General features: G+C 35.4%; 2 non-coding genes across 2 annotated transcripts; one reads left to right on the forward strand and one right to left on the reverse strand.

The window, feature by feature from the left end:
* The first annotated feature begins 1,836 nt into the window (after nucleotides 1–1,836).
* LOC112699689 (small nucleolar RNA R71) lies at nucleotides 1,837–1,944 on the forward strand. The gene has a single exon (XR_003152632.1). It is a non-coding gene; the product is annotated as a small nucleolar RNA R71 (small nucleolar RNA).
* A 5,959-nt stretch (nucleotides 1,945–7,903) lies between these two features.
* LOC112699901 (small nucleolar RNA R71) lies at nucleotides 7,904–8,011 on the reverse strand. The gene has a single exon (XR_003152833.1). It is a non-coding gene; the product is annotated as a small nucleolar RNA R71 (small nucleolar RNA).
* Between the last annotated feature and the right edge of the window lie 243 nt (nucleotides 8,012–8,254).

The raw sequence follows: 8,254 nt of genomic DNA on the forward strand, positions 1-8,254 counted from the left end.
GCTCAGCCCAAGCAAACACTAAGTGGGCCCGGAAGTGGATTTTTATGTCATTTACTCATCTTTGTAAACCCTAAGCTACTAGTTCTCTATAAATAAGACCTTTTGCTATTGTATTTTCATCTTTTGATCACTGGAATCTTTTGATCACTTTAGATCTCTAGATCATCTTTGGACGTCTAGTTCTTAGATTATTGGGAGGCTGGCCATTCGGCCATGTCTGAACCTTGTTCTTATGTATTTTCAGCGGTGGAGTTTCTACACACCATAGATTAAGGTGTGGAGCTCTGCTATACCTCGAGTATTAATGCAATTACTATTGTTCTTCTATTCAATTCAGCTTGTTCTTGTTCTAAGATATCACTTGTTCTTCAACTTGATGAATGTGATGATCCGTGACACTCATCATCATTTTCACATATGAACGTGTGCCTGACAACCACCTCCGTTCTACCTTAGATTGAGTGGATATCTCTTGGATCCCTTAATCGGAATCCTCGTGGTATAAGCTAGAATTGATGGCGGCATTCAAGAGAATCCGGAATCTCTAAACCTTGTCTGTGGTATTCTGAGTAGGATTCAATGATTGAATGACTATGACGAGCTTCAAACTCCTGAAGGCTGGGCGTTAGTGACAGACGCAAAAGAATCACTGGATTCTATTCCAACCTGATTGAGAACCGACAGATGATTAGCCATGCCGTGACAGGGTGCGTTGAACATTTTCACTGAGAGGATGGGAGGTAGCCACTAACAACGGTGAAACCCTACATACAGCTTGCCATGGAAAGGAGTAAGAAGGATTGGATGAAGACAGTAGGAAAGCAGAGAGACGGAAGGGACAAAGCATCTCCATACGCTTATCTGAAATTCTCACCAATGAATTACATAAGTATCTCTATCTTTATTTTATGCTTTATTCATAAATCATCTATAACCATTTGAATCTGCCTGACTGAGATTTACAAGATGACCATAGCTTGCTTCATACCAACAATCTCCGTGGGATCGACCCTTACTCGCGTAAGGTTTATTACTTGGACGACCTAGTGCACTTGCTGGTTAGTTGTGCGAAGTTGTGAAATTATGTTTGTACCATGGTATTGAGCACCAAGTTTTTGGATTCATTACCGGGGATTATTTGAGTTGTGAAAAGTAGAGATCACAATTTCGTGCACCATGTCTCCAAATTTTTAATGGAGAATCTTGTTTCATTCATGAAACTTAGTATGGTCTTAGATAGATCAGAGACTATGGTTGCTAAGTCAGAACAACTCTGCTCAGAGTTCTCTGTCTGTTGCTGAGAAGATAATGGAAAAGGCTTGCTATTGCTAAACCTATTTCTTCCACCATTATTGTTGTTGAAGCCTTATTGAGGCTTCTCTTGGTCCTTCCATGAGAGATTTGGATGATTTTTCCATGACGGATTATAGGTGTTTCCATAGGGTTCTCTCATGTGATTCACCTCTTCCATTGCAGGTTCTCAGGATCATAAGCTTCTTCTTCAAAAGATTCTTCTTTATTACTGCTGGATGCAGCTTGCAATCCAGTCAGATTCTGAGAAATCATATTGACTTGCTGAGTCAATAATTTATTCTGAGCCAATATGGCATTCAGAATATCAATCTCAAGAACTCCTTTCTTCTGAGTTGTCCAATTGTTCACAGGATATCTTTCAGAAGTGTACATGAATTGGTTATTTACAACCATTTCAATGAGTTCCTGGGCTTCTGTAGGCATTTTCTTCAGATGAATAGATCCGCCTACAGAATGGTCCAATAACATCTTGGATAACTCAGACAGACCATCATAGAAGATACCTATGATGCTCCATTCTGAAAGCATGTCAGAAGGACACCTTCTGATCAATTGCTTGTATCTTTCCCAAGCTTCATAGAAGGATTCACCTTCCTTCTGTTTGAAGGTTTGAACTTCCACTCTAAGCTTACTCATCTTTTGAGGTGGAAAAAATTTAGCTAAGAAGGCATTGACCAGCTTTTTCCAAGAGTTCAGGCTGTCTCTAGGTTGTGAGTTCAACCATATACTAGCTCTATCTCTTACAGCAAAAGGGAAAAGCATAAGTCTGTAGACCTCAGAATCAACTCCATTGGTCTTAACAGTGTCATAGATTTGCAAAAATTTAGCTAAGAACTGATGAGAATCTTCCAATGGAAGTCCATGAAACTTGTAATTCTGTTGTATCAAAGAAACTAATTAAGGCTTAAGCTCAAAGTTGTTTGCTCCAATGGCAGGAATTGAGATGCTTCTCTCATAGAAGTCAAGAGTAGGTGCAGTAAAGTCACCAAACACCTTCCTTGCATTGTTGTTGTTGGGTTCGGCCATGGTTGTTTTGTCTGCTTCCTTTTCAAAATTTTCTGTCAGGTCCTTTTCAGAGTGTTGTGCTTTAGCTGCTCTTAGCTTCCTCTTCAAGGTCCTTTCAGGTTCAGGATCAGTTTCAACAAGAATGCCTTTATCTTTGTTCCTCCTTGGTACTATCCTGGCATTAAACGCCCACTTAACTACCTCCTTGGGCGTTAAACGCCCAGCTAGGTACCCTGGCTGGCGTTTAAATGCCAGAAATCCTTTTTTACTGGGCGTTTTGAACACCCAGCTTTTTCTCTGTGATTCCTCTACTGTATGTTCTGAATCTTCAATTCTCTGTATTATTGACTTGAAAAGACATAATTTTGCATTTTTTTGAATTTTTAATGATGAGAGAGGAAAATAACATAATGAATTTAGACATGAAAAACTAAGATCAAAATAAGGAATGCATGCAAGGACACTTTGAATGTCAAGATGAACATCAAGAACATTTTGAAGGTCATGATGAACATCAAGAACACATTTTTGAAAATTTTTAAGAAAAGAAAATAATTTGAGAATGCACATGAGAAACAACAAAAGACATAAAACAAGAGAATTTAAAGATCAGACAAATAAAATCATCAAGAACAACTTGAAAATCAATGAAGAACACAATGCATATATTTTTGAAATATGCAAGAAAAATAGAAACATGCAATTGACACTAAACTTGAAATTTGATACTGGACTCAAACAAGAAACACAAATTATTTTTTATTTTATGATTTTATAAATTTTTTTGTATATTTTTTTGTATTTTTTATTTTTCAAAAATTATTTTGAAAAAGAAAATAAGAAACTCAAAACTTTTAATAAGAATTCCACGAATCATGCAATGTTAGTCTAAAGCTTCAGCAGGACATTACATACAACAGCCAAATTGATGAGAATCAACTAGCTCCTGTGATGATAAAAGCATCATCTGAAACTCTAGAATTCGTTCTTAAAAATTCTGAAGAACAAAATAAAAAGAAAAATACTTAATCTAAGCAACAAGATGAACCGTCAGTTGTCCAAACTCGAACAATCCCCAACAACGGCATTAAAAACTTGGTACACGAAATCATGATCTCACACACTTTCTTCACAACTCCGCGTAGCTGACCAGCAAGTGCACCGGGTCGTCCAAGTAATACGTTACGTGAGTAAGGGTCGATCTCACAGAGATTGTCGGCTTGAAGCAAGCTATGGTCATCTTGTAAATCTCAGTCAGGCAGATTCAGATGGTTATGGGGTTTTGATAATCAAAAGATAAATAAAACATAAAATAGGATAGAGATACTTATGTAATTCATTGGTAGGAATTTCAGATAAGCGTATGGAGATGCTGTCTTCCTTTTGAATCCCTGCTTTCCTACTGCTTTCATCCAGTCATGCATACTCCTTTTCATGGCAAGTTGTATGTTGGGGGATCACTGTTGTCAATGGCTACTGTCTGTCCTCTCAGTGAAAATGGTCTGGCTACGGGGTACGTAGGGCTAATCATCTGTCGGTTCTCACTTATGTTGGAATAAGATCCAATGATCCTTTTGCGCACTGTCACTGCGCCCAGTACTCGCGAGTTTGAAGCTCGTCACAGTTATCCCATCCCAGATCCTACTCGGAATACCATAGACAAGGTTTAGACTTTCCGAATCTCAAGAATGCTGCCAATTGATTCTAGCTTATTGAAGAGCGGATAATTTATACGCTTTTTGGCATTGTTTTTATATAATTTTTAGTATGATTTAGATACTTTTTAGTATATTTTTATTAGTTTTTAAGCAAAATTCACATTTTTGGACTTTACTATGAGTTTGTGTATTTTTCTGTAATTTCAGGTATTTTCTCGCTGAAATTGAGGGACCTGAGCAAAAATCTGATTCAGAGGCTGAAGAAGGACTGCTGATGCTGTTGGATTCTGACCTCCCTTCTCTCGAAATGGAATTTTTGGAGATACAAGAGTCTAAATTGTGCGCTCTCAATTGTGTTAGAAAGTAGACATCCAGATCTTTCCAGCAATATATAATAGTCCATACTTTTTCCGAGTTTAGACGACGCAAACTGGCGTTCAACGCCAGTTTTCTGCCCTATTCTGGCGTTAAACGCCAGAAACAAGTTGCAAGCTAGAGTCAAACGCCAGAAACAAGTTAAAAACTGGCATTTAACTCCAAGGAAGACCTCTACACATGAAAGCTTCAATGCTCAGCCCAAGCACACACCAAGTGGGTCTGGAAGTGGATTTCTGCATCATTTACTTAATTCTGTAATCCTAGTAACTAGTTTAGTATAAATAGAACTTTTAACTATTGTACTGGGATCTTTTTCCCTAATTTCGAATTCATATGCCATTTGGGGAGGCTGGCCATTCAGCCATGCCTAGACCTTGTCCTTATGTATTTTCAATGGTGGAGTTTCTACACACCATAGATTAACGTGTGGAGCACTGCTATTCCTCGAGTATTAATGCAAAGTACTATTGCTCTTCTACTCAATTCATGCTTATTCTTATTCTTAGATATTCATTCACACACAAGAACATGATGAATGTGATGATTATGTGACACTCATCACCATTCTCACTTATGAACGCGTGATTGACAACCACTTCCATTCTACATGAAAACAAGATTGAATGTATATCTCTTGGGTTTCTAATCAACGATTCACATCGACTCCCCTCTGACAATGGACATCTGAATCTGAGATTGGAACCTCCGTGGTATAGGCTAGAATCCATTGGCAGCATTCTTGAGATCCAGAAAGTCTAAACCTTGTCTGTGGTATTCCGAGTAGGATCTGGGAAGGGATGATTGTGACGAGCTTCAAACTTGCGATTGTAGGGCATGGTGATAGACGCAAAAGGATAGTAAATCCTATTCCTACACGATCGAGAACCAACAGCTGATTAGCCATACGATATCTGTGCATGGTATTTTTCATCGAGACGAGCAATCCGAGAGTTGATTAGCCGTACAGAAACCGTAGAGGACCATTTTCACTGAGAGGACGGAAAGTAGCCATTAACAACGGTGACACCCAACATACAGCTTGCCATGGAAAGGAGTATGAAGGATTGGATAAAGGCAGTAGAAAACAGAGATTCAAAAGGAACAACGCATCTCCATACGCTTATCTGAAATTCCCACCAATGAATTACATAAGTATCTCTATCTTTATTTTATGTTTATTTATCTTTTAAAATTATTAAAACTCTATAACCATTTGAATCTGCATGACTGAGATTTACAAGATGACCATAGCTTACTTCAAGCCGACAATCTCCGTGGGATCGACCCTTACTCACGTAAGGTTTATTACTTGGACGACCCAGTGCACTTGCTGGTTAGTTGTGTGAAGTTGTGAAAAAGAGTTGAGATTACAATTGTGCGTACCAAGTTGTTGGCGCCATTGAGATCACAATTTCGTGCACCATGTTTTTGGCGCCGTTGTCGGAGATTGTTCGAGTTTGGACAACTGACAGTTCATCTTGTTACTTAGATTAGGTAATTTTCTTCTTATTTTATTTTCAAAAAGTTTTCAAAAATCTTTCAAGAATTTTTCTACTTTTTCGTTTTTCTAAAAATAATTTTTGAAAAATTCAAAAAAAAATTTGTAAAATCATAAAAAACCAAAAATATTTTGTGTTTCTTGTTTGAGTTAGTGTCAATATTTAAGTTTGGTGTCAATTGTATCTTTTTAATTTTCTAAAAATTTTTGAAAAATTTATGCATGTGTTCTTCATTATCTTCAAGTTGTTCTTGAGGATTTTCTTTGTTTGATCTTTGATTTTTTCTTGTTTTGTGTCTTTTGTTGTTTTTCATATGCATTTCTGAATTCTTAGAGTCTAAACATTAAAAATTTCTAAGTTTGGTGTCTTGCATGTTTTCTTTTCTTAAAAATTTTCAAAAATAAGTTCTTGATGTTCATCATGATCTTCAAAGTGTTCTTGCATGCATCATTTGTTTTAATCCAAAATTTTTATGTGTTGAGTCATTTTGTGTTTTTTCTCTTTCCTCATTACATTCAAAAAATAAAAAAATAGATTTTCCTTATTTTACTCATAAATTTCGAAATCTTTGGGTTGACTTAGTCAAAAATTTTTAATAAGTTGTTTCTTTTTAGTCAAGTCAAGATTTCAATTTTAAAAATCTTATCTTTTCAAAACTTTTTCAAAAAATCAAATCTTTTTCATTTTTCTTTTATATTTTCGAAAATTTTTTAAAATTGTTTTTCAAAATCTTTTTCTTAATTTTATCTCATAATTTTAGAAAACTTTACTAACAATTAATATGATTGATTAAAAAATTTGAAGTTTTTTACTTTCTTGTTAAGAAATGTTCAATCTTTAAATTCTAGAATCATATCTTTTAGTTTCTTGTTAGTCAAATAATCAATTATAATTTTAAAAATAAAATCTTTTTAATTTATTTTTTTAAATCTTTTTCAAAATAAATTTTAATCATATCTTTTCAATCATATCTTTTTCAAATCATATCTTTTTCAAATCATATCTTTTTCAAAAATTTGATTTCAAAAATCTTTTCTAACTCCCTATCTTTTCAAAATTGATTTTCAAATCTTTTTCAACTAACTAATTGATTTTTTGTTTGTTTTACTATTTCTTATCTTTTTCAAAACCACCTAACTACTTTTCTCTCTCTAATTTTCGAAAATCACCTTCCTCTTTTTCAAAATTCTTTTTTTAACTATTTGTTTTAAAATTTAATTTTATTTTACCTCTTCTCTTAATTTTCGAATTTTAACTAATAATTAAAATAAAAACAAAAATATTTTTCTTTTTTCTTAATTAAAATTCGAATTTTCTTCTCTCTCTCATCTCTTTCTATTTATTTTATTTATTTACTAACACTTCTCTTCTCAAAATTCGAACCCCTCCCTTCTCTGTGTTCGAATTTTTCTTCTTCTTTCTTCATTCTTATTCTTCTACTTATATAAAGAAATCTCTATACTGTGACATAGAGGATTTTTCTTCTTTTCTGTTCTCTTCTTTTTCGTATGAGCAGGAGCAAGGACAAGGACATTCTTGTTGAAGCAGATCTGGAACCTGAAAGGACTCTGAATAGGAAGCTAAGAGAAGCTAAAACATAACACTCTTAAGAGGACTTTACTAAAATTTTCGAAAAAAAAGTAGAGATGGCCGAAACCAACAACAATGGTGGAGGTGCAAGGAAGATGCTTGGTGACTTTACTGCACCAAATTCCAACTTCCATGGAAGAAGCATCTCAATCCCTGCCACTGGAGCAAACAATTTTGAGCTTAAGCCTCAATTAGTTTCTTTGATGCAATAGAATTGCAAGTTTCATGGACTTCCATCAGAAGACCCTTTTTCAGTTCTTAACTGAATTCTTGCAGATCTGTGATACTGTTAAGACCAATGGAGTTGATCTTGAGGTCTATAAGCTTATGCTTTTCCCTTTTGCTGTAAGAGACAGAGCTAGAGCATGGTTGGACTTTCAACCTAAAGATAGCCTGAACTCTTGGGATAAGTTGGTCACGGCTTTCTTAGCCAAGTTCTTTTCTCTTCAAAAGCTGAGCAAGCTTAGAATGGATGTTCAAACCTTCAGACAAAAAGAAGGTGAATCCCTCTATGAAGCTTGAGAGAGATACAAGCAACTGACCAAAAAGTGTCCTTCTAACATGCTTTCAGAATGGTCCATCCTGGATATATTCTATGATGGTTTGTCTGAATTGTCTAAAATGTCATTGGACCATTCTGCAGGTGGATCTATTCACCTAAAAAAAAACCTACAGAAGCTCAAGAACTCATTGACATGGTTGCAAATAACCAGTTCATGTATACCTCTGAAAGGAATCATGTGAGTAATGGGACGTCCCAGAGGAAGGGAGTTCTTGAAATTGATGCTCTGAATGCCATATTGGCTCAGA

Source organism: Arachis hypogaea, chromosome 6 (assembly GCF_003086295.3).
Source record: "Arachis hypogaea cultivar Tifrunner chromosome 6, arahy.Tifrunner.gnm2.J5K5, whole genome shotgun sequence".
Lineage (NCBI taxonomy): Eukaryota > Viridiplantae > Streptophyta > Magnoliopsida > Fabales > Fabaceae > Arachis > Arachis hypogaea.